Consider the following 12,980-nt stretch of genomic DNA (forward strand, 5'->3'; position numbering starts at 1 on the left):
ATAGAAAAAATATATAAAGTTAAAAAAGAAGAAACAAACTCTCATTATTGCCTGACAGTATAATTCTCTGTATAGAAAACTAAAAAAAAATATTCAAAAGAATAAACAGAAAAATTATTAAAGTGTAAAAATAATTTCAATAAATGCTGTTGGAACAACTGAACATCCACGTGTAAGAGAGAGAGAGAGAAATGAATGTAAAGACAAACCTTTCATCTTCCATAAAAATTAATTCCAAATGAATCATAGACCTAACTGTAAAATACAGAACTGTAAAACTCTGGAAGACAATGTTGGAGAAAATATAGGTGACCTTGGGTTTGTCAATGACTTTTTTGAAACAATACCAAAATCATGATCCATGAAATAAAAAATAGTTGATACTTTGGATTCATTAAAAACTTCTGCTCTGCTAAAGACAATGTTGAGAGAATTAGAAGAAAAGCCACAGACTACAAGAAAATATTTGCAGAAAATACAATTGATAAAAAACTATCCAAAATATACAAAGAGAACTAACAACCTAATTTTAAAATGAAGCAAAGACTTTAACAGACAACTCACCAAACAAGATATACAAATAACAAATAAGTATATGAAAAAAATGCTCCATATTTTATGTCATCAGGGAAATGCAAATTAAAATAATAAGATACCACTACACACATATTAAAACTGTTATAATCCAAAAATCTGAAAATACCAATTGTTGGTAAAGATACAGAGCAATAAAAACTCCCATTTATTGCTGGTGGGAAAGTGAAATGACATAGCCACTTTTAGAAGACAGTTCGGAAGTTTCTAACAAACCTAAGCATACTTACTCTTACCATCGGATTTAACAATCACACTCTTTGGTATTAACCCAAAGGAATTGAAAACTTATGTCCACACACACACAAAAACCTGCACGTGGATATTTATAGCAGCTTTATTTATACTTGCCAAAACTCAGAAGCAACCAAGATGTCCTTCAGTAGGTGAATAAATAAATAGTCTGTGCTACATCTAGACAATGGAGTACGATTCAACAATAATAAGAAATGAGCTATCAAGCCACAAAAAGACATATGAAGGAGACTTAAATGCATATTACTAAGTGAAAAAAAGCCGATTTGAAAAAGCAAAGCTATGTACCATATGATTCCAACTACTATATGAATTTATGGAAAAGGAAAAACTGTGGAGACAATAAAAAGATCAGTAGTTACCAGAGTTTTAAGGGAATGGAAAGAGGGAGGAATAGGAGGAGTTCAGGGGATTTGGGGGCAGTGAAACACTACTGGGAACTTGTCAAGTTTCTCTGAACATATGAGGTATAATAAAAAAAAAATACAGTGACTATTTAAAAAATATTATAGTAAGAGACATGTTGCTGTCCATCCCCTCATAATACCCCCCCTCACTTCAAACACACTTATCCCATCGTTCCTGCCATTTTCTGAAGCAGTTCTGGAAGGCCTCTTTCATTGCACTACCGTGGCTGCCTTGAGGTCCTGAATCCATTCAAAATGTGACAAAGAGGAAAAACTGAGGGTTGCTAGATGGGCGGGAGGGGTGGGGGGTGGGGGGGAGGGTGAGGGGATTGGAGGGCAGTCGGTGACCACAGGATGGCCACGGGTTTGAAAATTAATCTGGGGAACGTAATTTGGTGGTTACCAGAGGGTAAGGGGGTTGGGGGGTGGGGGATGAGGGTGAGGGGGATCAAATGTATGGTGATGGAAGGGGAGCTGACTCTGGGTGGTGAACACACAGTGTGATTTATGGATGATGTGATACAGAATTGCACACCTGAAATCTATGTAATTTTACTAACAATTGTCACCCCAATAAATTAAAAAAAAATGTGTTACCTTTCATGGTCATTTTGAATTTGGAGAAGAGCTAGAAGTCGCACAGTGCTAGATCCAGTGAATAAAGTGGATTAGGATAAACCATAATGTTTTTATTTGACAGAAATTGCCATACCAGAAGCTATATGTGACATGGAGACTTTCCGCTGTGATAAAATAACTGTGATGAATGCTGCTGCCTAGAACCATCCAACGGAAAGGCAGGGATCTTCAATATAGGAAGTGGGCATTGAACCTTAGTAACAGTGTGTGACAAGTTTCAACTTGTTCAGTGCAGTCAGCCCAGTGCGAGCTATGGTTGAAACAAGGTGTGTTTAAATTGTGCCGTAAATCATCCTCCATCATGGCCATGCTCTGTGTCACACATCACTTCTGGTATAAAGAAATTTCTGTCAAATAAAAACATTACAGTGTGTCCTCATCCACCTATTCACCGGATCTGGCACTCTGCAACTTCTATCTCTTCCCCAAAGTTAAAATGACCATGAAAGGTAAACATTTTGAATCAATTCATGACATTGAGGCAGCCATGACAGGACAACTAAACACACTCATGAAAGAGGACTTCCAGAACTTCTTCCGAAAGTGGCAAGAATTATGGGGTAAGTGTGTTAGAAGCAAGGGGGAGTATTTTGATGAAGTTAAAGGCAATGTGTTTTTTACTGTAATATTTTTTTTATTTAAACACTCACCATATATTTTGATAGCAACTCGCATATACTATGTTCTTTCAAGTGTCAACTTCATTCCCTGTACCTAGAATGTCCACCTGCATACTCTCCACCTGGAGAACTCATTCTTTAAAATGTTACTCAAACTCCACTCCTTTGAAAAATTTGCTTAAGTCTTCCAAGCAGAATTAGTTGTGCCCACTTGTAGACTTTCCTAGCACTGCAATAAAATTGTAACAAATGTTTTTGAAAGGCAATTGGGAAATATTTGTCCAAATAATCACATAATCTGTGATACAGTACTTCCACCACTAGGAATGTACTGCACAGTTACAAACACAAAGTTTTTTATTACACTGTTCTTTGTTGGTTTGTTTTGAAATAGCAACCACCTGAAAAACAACAAAATGTGCATGGGAAGAGACTGGCTAAGTAAATGTGGCTTGCATCCACACAATGAAATACCACTTAGTTATTAAACAAAGTGAGAAGTGGGAATTGATATGGAAAAATGCCCAAGATATTCTATGCAAAAAAAAGCAAGATGCAGATGACTGGACATAATATGTGTACATATGCATATATGTAAAAATCTATGGAAATTATGGAAAGAAATACAGGAAGCTGAATAGTCTTGCCTTTGGGTAGGGAGACTTAATGTTTCAGGTGATAGTGTCATATTTTATTATACTTCTTTTTGTCCTACCAGGATTTATTTTATTGTATGAACTTTTTGTTTGTTTGCCTGTTTTTGGATTTTGTTTTGTTTTGTTTTTTAACACGAAGGTGTTTTTCTAAAAAAATTTTAAATCAGATTTATTGGGGTGACAATGGTTAGTAAAATTATAGGTTTCAAGTGTATATTTGTATAATACATCATCTATATATAGTGTTGTGTGCTCACCACCCGAAGTCAGTTCTCCTTCCATCACCATATATTTGACCCCTTTACCCTCATATGTGGGATATAAAACTGAAAGCAAAAAAGGAACAAGACAAACAAACAAATAAACAAAAACTCATAGAAACAGACAAGAGTTTAGCGGTTACTAGAGGGTAATGGTAGAAGAGGACAAAGATTTTTAAAATAAAACACTTGTACTCTTTAAAAATAAAAATCCTAACTTTATAGCCCATCTATCACAGTGTAGTTTATCTGTTTATATGTGAGCTTTTCCCACATGACTGTGAGCAACTTAAGGATAGAATCTGTCTTATTCCTCTTCATATACCCTGTGCCTGATATGTGCTTCATATAACACAGTGCCTGATGGCAATAATCACTCAGGCAACTGATTACAAGGATAAAAATATATTTATTAATGTAGTAGGTGGAAAAAGGAATGAATGCAGGAATAAATGAATGAATGGTAGTTAGTAAGGTTAAGTTCATTAAAAGACAGCACTTATTGTAGTTCTTTATGGTCCCTCATGTATGAGCTGAGGCTCCATTACAAAAAAAAAAAAAAAATCAGGAAAAACACAATTGCTTTATATTCATAAGTGACCTATCTGATAAAGACTACAGAATAATATTAATTATGCATGGGAGCAATGAAGTACATTTCATCCTAGACTGCATCAAAAGCAAATAACTGTGAAATGAACTGAATGATTTAACAACACCCAATACATAAAAGGTCCTCCTCACCTTAAAGGTCTTCAGGACAACCTCTTAATTTGATTTCTGTTTTGTTGTGCTATCTTCATTTTATGGTCATTAGTTCTCCTTATTACAAATGTAATTTTTAAGGGTCAAATTAATTTAACTTCACTTTGGCTTTGGGATGCTTGAATGCAAGGTCGTGAAAACGACTAGCTTAAAACCAGTGCTCTGCAAAATTTTCTGCCAAGCCCTCTTAAGTCATCAGAACATCTACAGGAAACAGTATAAGCAGGAGACTTCACAGCTATTCTGGAATAAGAAGGAGAAATTAGAGATGTTTAACACACTGTACCAAATTCAGAGGGTGACACTGTCTTTGTTCACATAGCATCTCCCACCTCTGCAGCCTGTAAGGCTTATTTTACCTTTTTTACCTCTCAAAATCTTGCCCATATTTTAAGATACAATTCAAATCCACTTTTGTCTGTGATGTATTTCCTTATTGCCTCAGCCAAAATTATTTCTCCCTCCTCTAAGCTACTTGTTTAGAAGTGAACATATCCTTCCTATCTTATACCATATTTACCTCTTTGACTGTCTTAACTTTTCAAGTGAATCATGAGCTTTTAGAGTACAGAAAACATGAGCTACATGACTATACATCCCCATCCTCCTCCGCCACTCATTCTAATATGTGTTCATATACTTTCTTGGAGTCATGGACAACTTTGAGAATTTGATGAGAGAAAACTTCAGGGGAAATATGCATATATAGAGAGTAAAACTTTCCATACAATTTTAGGGGCCAAGAGTATCTTACCTAGCATGTGTTCAATGAATGTTTTAATCAATTAAGGAGGCACCATCAGCTACACTAATGAGCTTACAGATGAACTTGTTGGGTTTGTATCTTACTTCTGCTGCTTATTAACGGTGTGAACTTGGACAGATTACTTAACTTTTCTGTGTCTTGATATACTCTTTTGTGATATGGAAATAATAATAGCACTTTTCTAAGTCACCAGGACTTCTACAAGAAACAGTGCAAGCAGGAGAGTTTACAGCTATGATAGAATAGTAAGAATAAATTATATGAGTAAAATCAAATGAATAAATAACAGACTAACAATGAAATACACACTGAGGATATGGAAATAAGTGGGTAAAACTTTCTACTGAATGCATAAGGATGTAGTTAAAAGACCAATGCCAATAAAGACATGAATGAGAATAGGAATTTAGCATAGTATGTGCTGAATTAATGAGTTTATATTATTCCCGCATTCATACAAGTAAATACATAATGGAGCCAGGGATTCCAATCTGGTTTTGTCTGACTTCAGAACTAAAGAGTCAGTAAAATGAGGGTACAAATACAGGCTTCACCATTTATTAACAATTTAACCTTGGCCAAATCAATGGGTGGTCTCCAATATGATACACATTTCCTCAGCTAGCACTTACAGTACTTAGTACCTTTGTTGTATACAGATACAAATAGGGAAAGTACCTGAAACAGCAAAGAGAGTAGAACAAAGGCTCAGCTTCTGTCCTCAAATACTTTACAATCTCCTTGGGAAAAGAAGATACTGGAGTGATAATATGTAAGGCTTAATAAGTGAAGTGTAAATGATCTGTGAAGGCTGTAGCATTTGAATCAAAGGAAGTAGGCAAGGCCATCTGGAAAGGCTAGCTGGACTGATAAGGGCAGGGAAGGCTTTCTCACATTGGTCTTTTTACTACTTCTATATATATTTAGTAGAGAATGTTACCCATTTATTTTCAGATCCTCAGTGAAGCTTTCATTGTTAGTCTCTTATCATTTTTTCATTTAATTTTACTCATCTTCTGAGACTGCTGCGTAGGCTCCAAGCTGAGTAAACTCCTACCTCAGCATTTCATCGCAAAACAGTGATATATATTGACTCTCTGTCAAACATCACACTGATCTTTAAAATTTCTTTGAAGACTTATAAGGCTGTGTTTAGTGTAGGTCTGGTTTTGTTGTAGGATGACTAGTTCTTGTTGCCTATAATGGACTGTACAGTTTGTATAGAATAGGGGAAACATTTTGCCAGTTTCAAAGAATCTGACTCTCCCTTTGAATGCTGTCCTGAGTAGACAAAGACAATGCCCAGTAGCTGAATAGATTGGAATAACATGGGTAAACACCCATTTTCTATTCCCACATATGCAACTGAATTAAAGATGGTTCTTAGGACAGTGGGATAAATGATTAAAATGAATAACTGGAATGACAGCCCTTCAGGAAGAGAGGTTGTTATAGGGTGAACATTGTCCAAAAGATGATTGGGAACATCTATGTAAAATCTTTTTATCTTTTCTCAAATAAAGTCTAATTTTTCCATGCTGAGTTTGTTATTCCATTGATTTCTCAACCAGGTTAAGAGCCCTTAATACAGTCTGCAAAAGTGTCCGTCTGTATTATCGTCATATGCTTCTGCCTGGAATGTCTACCTTAAACTCTTTGCCTGTTTAATGCCTTATTCCTCAATTCTTGACCTAATAGATTTCTTCAAGCAAATCTTCCCTGATTACCATGAGTATGTCAAATACACCTATTATAAACTGAAATAACACATATAACTTTTTCACAGCACTTGGGACAGTTGTAACTTTATGTTTGTGCAATTATTAATGTCTGTTTTCTCCCACTTATAATACTGTCAATGCATGAGGGCAGGGACCTGAACACATAGCATAGTTCTTGGCTCATAGTTGGTGCTCAAAAATCATTTGGTGAATGAATGCAAGAATTTCAGTTTTCCCTAATTAAAGTGTGTTAACATACTAGCTTTCTTAGTAGGATGCAGGCATATACTAAGCTTTAAGAAAAACTCAATATAAACAGACTGAAAATTTTCACCTGTGAAATTAAGGACAGGCTATGAATGAAGGATTATTTATGTGTTGGTGGCAAGGCAGAATTAATCAGATTACCACGTGACTTATCATTCTGGGCTGTGCTGTATGTGAGAAGTGTCAAATGAGTATCCAATATTGTAAATCCAAGAGCTCAGTAACTCTAGAAATATAGCTCTCTGTTTTCAGTAACTTTCTGTCAGTGTTTGGATGTTAACTTAAAAAAGAAAAATCTACCAGGAATTATAATGAGATAATGAAACATTTTCAGTAGCTTTAGAAATAAGTTGACATCACAGCTCCAATTAATGCCTACATTCAAATATTCAAATCAGAGACTGTATTTTCAAATCAGAGACTGTGTTTTTCTCATGTTAGTCAACAGAAAGCAGAAGACTTAAACTACTGTTTGAGTTTAAACTGCCTCTGTCTCGTTCTGCCTTGTGGACAGAGACTGATTTTTTTATAAAGGTAACTAAAGTTCTTTGCACAACCCCTGACATATATAGTGCCTCTTTATCTATCTATCTATCTATCTATCTATCTATCTATCTATCTATCTATCTATCATCCATCCATCCATGCATCCCTTTATCTCTAGCTCCATCTCTAGCTCCATCTTCATCTCTATCTCTACCTTTATCTCTATCTCCATATAGAATTTATATGTCCAAACATGTAGACAGTATGTACAATGAAAAGTTCATGGAATGGAAGTCAAGCAACCTGGATTATAGTCTACTAGTCACGACCCTGTGAATAATTAATTATGTGGTCTTAGACAAGTTATTTAATCTCCTTTTCCCTTGTTTTCTTTGTCTGTCAAATTTGGCTAATCATATCTGACTTGCATACCTAACCATTATATGAAGAAGACAAAAAATTAAATAAATGTGAAAAAGTTTGAAGAGTGAAATGCATTTAAATTTAAATGCATTTAAATGCAAGTATGATGGAATGCCTGGGCTTTGAATAGCAGATTATACAACAAGGCTACTAAGAGTGTTAATTTCAAACAAAATAAAGACACCGAGGTTCATTCTCTGGAAGCTCAGCCTACATAGGCTAAGGTGCATAATCATCCTCTTGTCAGCAGGGCTACTTCCAGAGTTGAAAGAACCCTAGAAATCTCTCGCTTCCTCTCTTCTTCCACTGGCTGAATCAGATTTTGTAAAAATACTCCCTCCAGTGTGTAATATTTTGAAGAAACTTTCAAGAAAACTGAACCCAGAGAGTGTTGATTCAGCACAGAAAGTGAGGTGACAGAGATGTATTTGGAACATTTCATTGGCAGGAACCTGTTCCCAAGAAGCCCACACAAACAAGAAGGTGCCTATTTGGCCAAAGAAAGCACATTGCTTACAAATCACTAGATATGTTTCTGAATTTGGAGGCACATGGCAGGTGGAGTAAAAAGATATTACCATGTGTTAAAAGGACCACCCTGGGCATTCAATTAGTCCATTTTTAATTTATGGCACAGAGTAATCCCTTTTACTTCTTATGCCCCCATATATAATACAACAGCTTCTAGAAAATATACTCTACAGTGTTATTTGTCACCATGTCACAGGACATGAAGTAAGAAGGTACTCTTTTCTATTATGTGTATAAAAATAAATCAAATGTATTCATAAGCATGACTGAAGACAAATAATTCTCTCTGGCTTAAAAAAAAAGTTGTTCTGTTGCAACTGCTTTACTCACACACCCGGAGTTTTGACTGATAGTGCCTTATACTTGGTGATACTAATTTTCAGTAACACAGTGCTTTCCTGAATCTTGTTCACACCTATTAGCTGCCAGATGCAGAAGACATTTTAAAACATTATTTCCAAAGCTATCACATCATGACAGGAATACACATATGCCAGTAATAAATGGTAGATTGAGGATGATGGTGTTAGGATGCAATCTGAATGACCCATCTTCAAAACATCTTGTAAAAGAAAGTCACTTAAACTAATTAGACAACATAAGTAGATTACTTGCAATTTTCCTGGGTATCACAGATATTTATATTTTCAAAGCAATTGAATAAAATGTGGTCCAGTTAATCATGAAAATGGAAAAATAGATCAGTTATGTATCAGCATTAAATATGAACTTTCTTACTGGTAGCTGGTTAAAGAAAAATGTAATCAAAAATCATATTTCCATGTCTCCCTTTTCAAATGATTCATGTTTTTATGACATGAAGAAAACAGACTTTCTGAAAGTAATCTAAGGAAAATAAGGAAAAGCTTGAGGAGAATAGAGTTAAATACTTTGCCAAATATACTTTGACATTCATTGAGTGTGTGTAGTATTTCTATCAGGTTGATTCTCATGCAAGCTTCAAAAGTCAGCCAACGTTTAGAATTTACTAGAGCCAATAGTGCATTTGATTGTCCATCATTCCCTCTCTGTTCCTATCTGTCTGTGAAGTCTAATGATAGTTTTAAAAGAGATTACAGCTGTTTTTCATTTTCAGGTATACATCTTTATTCAGACTTATTATTATGTATTTTCATTTCCTGAAGTTATAGAAGCAACTTAAATGGAGTCATTTCCAGCCGCAAATGCAGGCATCTCTTCTTTCTTCTGAGGTAGATTTGGATGTTGTGATGCCTATTACCAAGGACATACTTTGACAACTGGCATGTAGATGGGCTGCTTTTGACCTTCCTACCTTATTTTCAGTACTTCTCTTCTCACCCATCCATACCTTCAATCCTGGCTTTCTCAACTAAGCACGTTTCCCAGATTTATGTCCTTCCCCTGGACATTTATTGTCCATTCAACAAAGTATGAGATTCTTCTCTCATCAGAATCTTATAATCCTGTAAACCTTACTCCTCTCTCCCCACCTACAATTATGGCATAGGATCTTGGAATTAATCAATTAGAAAATAATACTATCAATTTTGTAAAGTTTATTCATACAAACGATGAGTTCATGCATTACACATTCCAGGAATATTGCATTCAAATAATAATTCTCCATTGGAGTTACTCCCTAATCACAGAATCTTAGGCCTCATTGTCAAATATGGAAGATCACACCATTCAGAAAGCAAGAATCCCTAAGAGACAAATGGGTGAACCTTCTTACTAGCAAGATAAATAGTTTTTCACAAAGGGCTCCTGGCTGCTGAAGATTTGTGACTTCTAAATCAGAATATAAAAGCAAACTTAGAACAAGAAGTCTTATGCAACAAATAAACTAATTTTCTAATGGAGAAGTTTATCTGTTGCTTCACTATTATCCCAGATTAAATTATATCACAATAATTCTACAGAACAAACTATGTAAGTACCTCAAAGACTACTGATGTCTTCTCTTGAGCACTGACCTCATCCGACTACAGAAACGCATTTTGTTTTGTTTTTTTAACTACCATGATAAAGAATGAAATTTTCATCCTAACAAGAAGGAGAATGGACTCTGTGTGGTAAGCACACAATGTAATATATAGATGATGTATTATAGAAATGCATACTTGAAACCTACGTAATTTCAATAACCATTGTCACCCAAAAAAATTTAATTAAAAAAGAAACCTCTTGATATGCACTTTTTTCCCCCACTTTTATAAATAAGTCCTATGTTTTACTGTATTTCCTTTTTTAATGAAATTTATTGGGGTGACAATGGTTAGTAAAATTACATAGGTTTCAGGTGCCAATTCTCTAATACATCACCTATATATCACATTGTTTGCTCACCACCCAGAGTTAGTTCTCCTTCCATCACTATATATTTGAATCCCTTTACTCTCTTCCACCATCCCCCCCACTTACCCTTTCCCTCTGGTTACCACTAAATTGTTGTCAGTGTCTATGAGCTTTTGTTTTTTATTTGTTTGTCTTCCTTTGTTGCTATCAGTGTTATATCCCACACATGAGTGAAGTCATACGATTCTCAACTTTTTCTTTATGGCTTATTTCACTAAGCATAATAATCTCAAGATTCACCCACGTTGTCAGGAATGGCAGTATTTCACTTTTTCTTATGACAAAGTAATATTCCATTGTGTATATATGCCACATGTTCCTTATCCAATCATCTATTGAGGACACTTTGGTTGTTTCCATGTCTCGCCCACCATAAATAATACTGTGTTGAACATTGGAGTTTATCCTTTATGAATAAATGTTTTCAGAATTTTGGGGTAGATACCCAGGAGAAGGATTGTTGGGCCATATGGTTATTCTATCCTTAACTTTTTTTTCTTTTTTCTTTTCTTTTTTTTTAATTTATTGGGGTGACAATTGTTAGTAAAATTACATAGATTTCAGGTGTGCAATTCTGTATTACATCATCTATAAATCCCATTGTGTGTTCACCGCCCGGAGTCAGTTCTCCTTCCATCACCATATATTTGATACCCTTTACCCTCATCTCCCACCCCCCCACCCCAAAGAACAAGACAAACAAATGAGAAACAAGAACTCAGAGACACAGATAATAGTTTGGTGGTTACCAGAGGCTATTATTAACTTTTTGAGGAACCTCCTTACTGTTTTTCATAGCAGCTGTACCAATTTACATTCCCACCAACAATGTACAAAGGTTCTTTTTTCTCCAGAGCCTCTTCAACACTTGTTATTATTTGTCTTGTAGATAATAGTCATTCTAACTGGCATGAGGTGGTATCTCATTGTGGTTTTGATTTGTATTTTTCCAATAGCTAGTGAAATTAAAATTTTTTCATGTATCTGTTGTCAGTTTGTATGTCTTGTTGGGAGAAATTTTTGATCAAGTCCTCTGCCCATTTTTTAATTGGATTGTTTGTCTTTTTTTGGTGAGTTGTATGAGTTATTTATATATTTTGGAAATTAGCTCCTTATTGGAGGCGTTGTTTACAAATATCTTCTCCCACTCTGTTGGTTACCTCTTTGTTTTGTTGATAGTTTCTTTTGCTGTGCAAAACCTTTTTAGACATTCTGTGTTCAAGGGTTGGAAGATTCAACATAATTTAAATGTCCATATTAGCCAAAGCAATATACAGACTTAGTGCAATCACGATCAAAATCCCAATGGTGTTTTTTTAAAGAAATAGAATTAAAAAATCATCAGATTTGTATGAAGTTACAAAAGACGCCAAATAACAAAAGCAATCCTAAAAAAAAAGAACAATGTTGGAGGTATCACACTCCATGATTTCAGCTTGTACTACAGGGCAACAAAAATCAAAGCAGAAAAACAGACACACAGACCAATGGAATAGAATTGAAAACCCAGAAATAAACCCACATAAATATAGACAAATATTTTTTGATAAAGGAGCCAAAAACATAGAATGGAGAAAAGAAAGCATCTTCAGTAAATGGTGCTAGCAAAATTGGAAAGCCACATACAAAATAATGAAACTAGATTGCTACCTGTCACCATGTACCAAAATGAACTCAACTGGGTCAGAGACCTAAACATAAGACCTGAAACAATAAACTGTATAGAAGAAAGCATAGTTAGTAAACTTATGGGCCTTGGGTTCAAAGAGGATTTTATGAATCTAACCTCAAAGAAATGGAAATAAAAAGCTAAAACATGTAATGGGGCTATGTCAAACTAAAAAACTCTTTTTTTTTTTTTTAAGGTGGAATAAGGGGTATAGGAGTAGTCACCTTACTTTCTGATTTAAGAAAATTCATCAGACATGGTCTTAGCTTTCTATAATACTTACAGATTAGGAGATGATCTGGGAAGTAGAGTTTGATTGCTGAAAAATTGTAACTTTGTGACAATTAGTGTATAATGGGACCACAGTTTAAATTCATTATTTTCTTTTCTATCTGGACATATGGTCACCATAGATACCGGGTTAAAAGCTATTTTTCACATCCGATATAACTTTTTGTGTGTGTGTTGGGGGGAGATTTTGATCTGTTAGTGGTTAGTAATTTCTAGAGGCATCAGAGAAGGTAGTGTGAGGCAGGTTGTGAGACATGCTAGGTTGTAAAGTGGAAAGCATTATGAGTGTG

The sequence above is a fragment of the Rhinolophus ferrumequinum genome, chromosome X (genome assembly GCF_004115265.2).
Source record: "Rhinolophus ferrumequinum isolate MPI-CBG mRhiFer1 chromosome X, mRhiFer1_v1.p, whole genome shotgun sequence".
Classification (NCBI taxonomy): Eukaryota; Metazoa; Chordata; class Mammalia; order Chiroptera; family Rhinolophidae; genus Rhinolophus; species Rhinolophus ferrumequinum.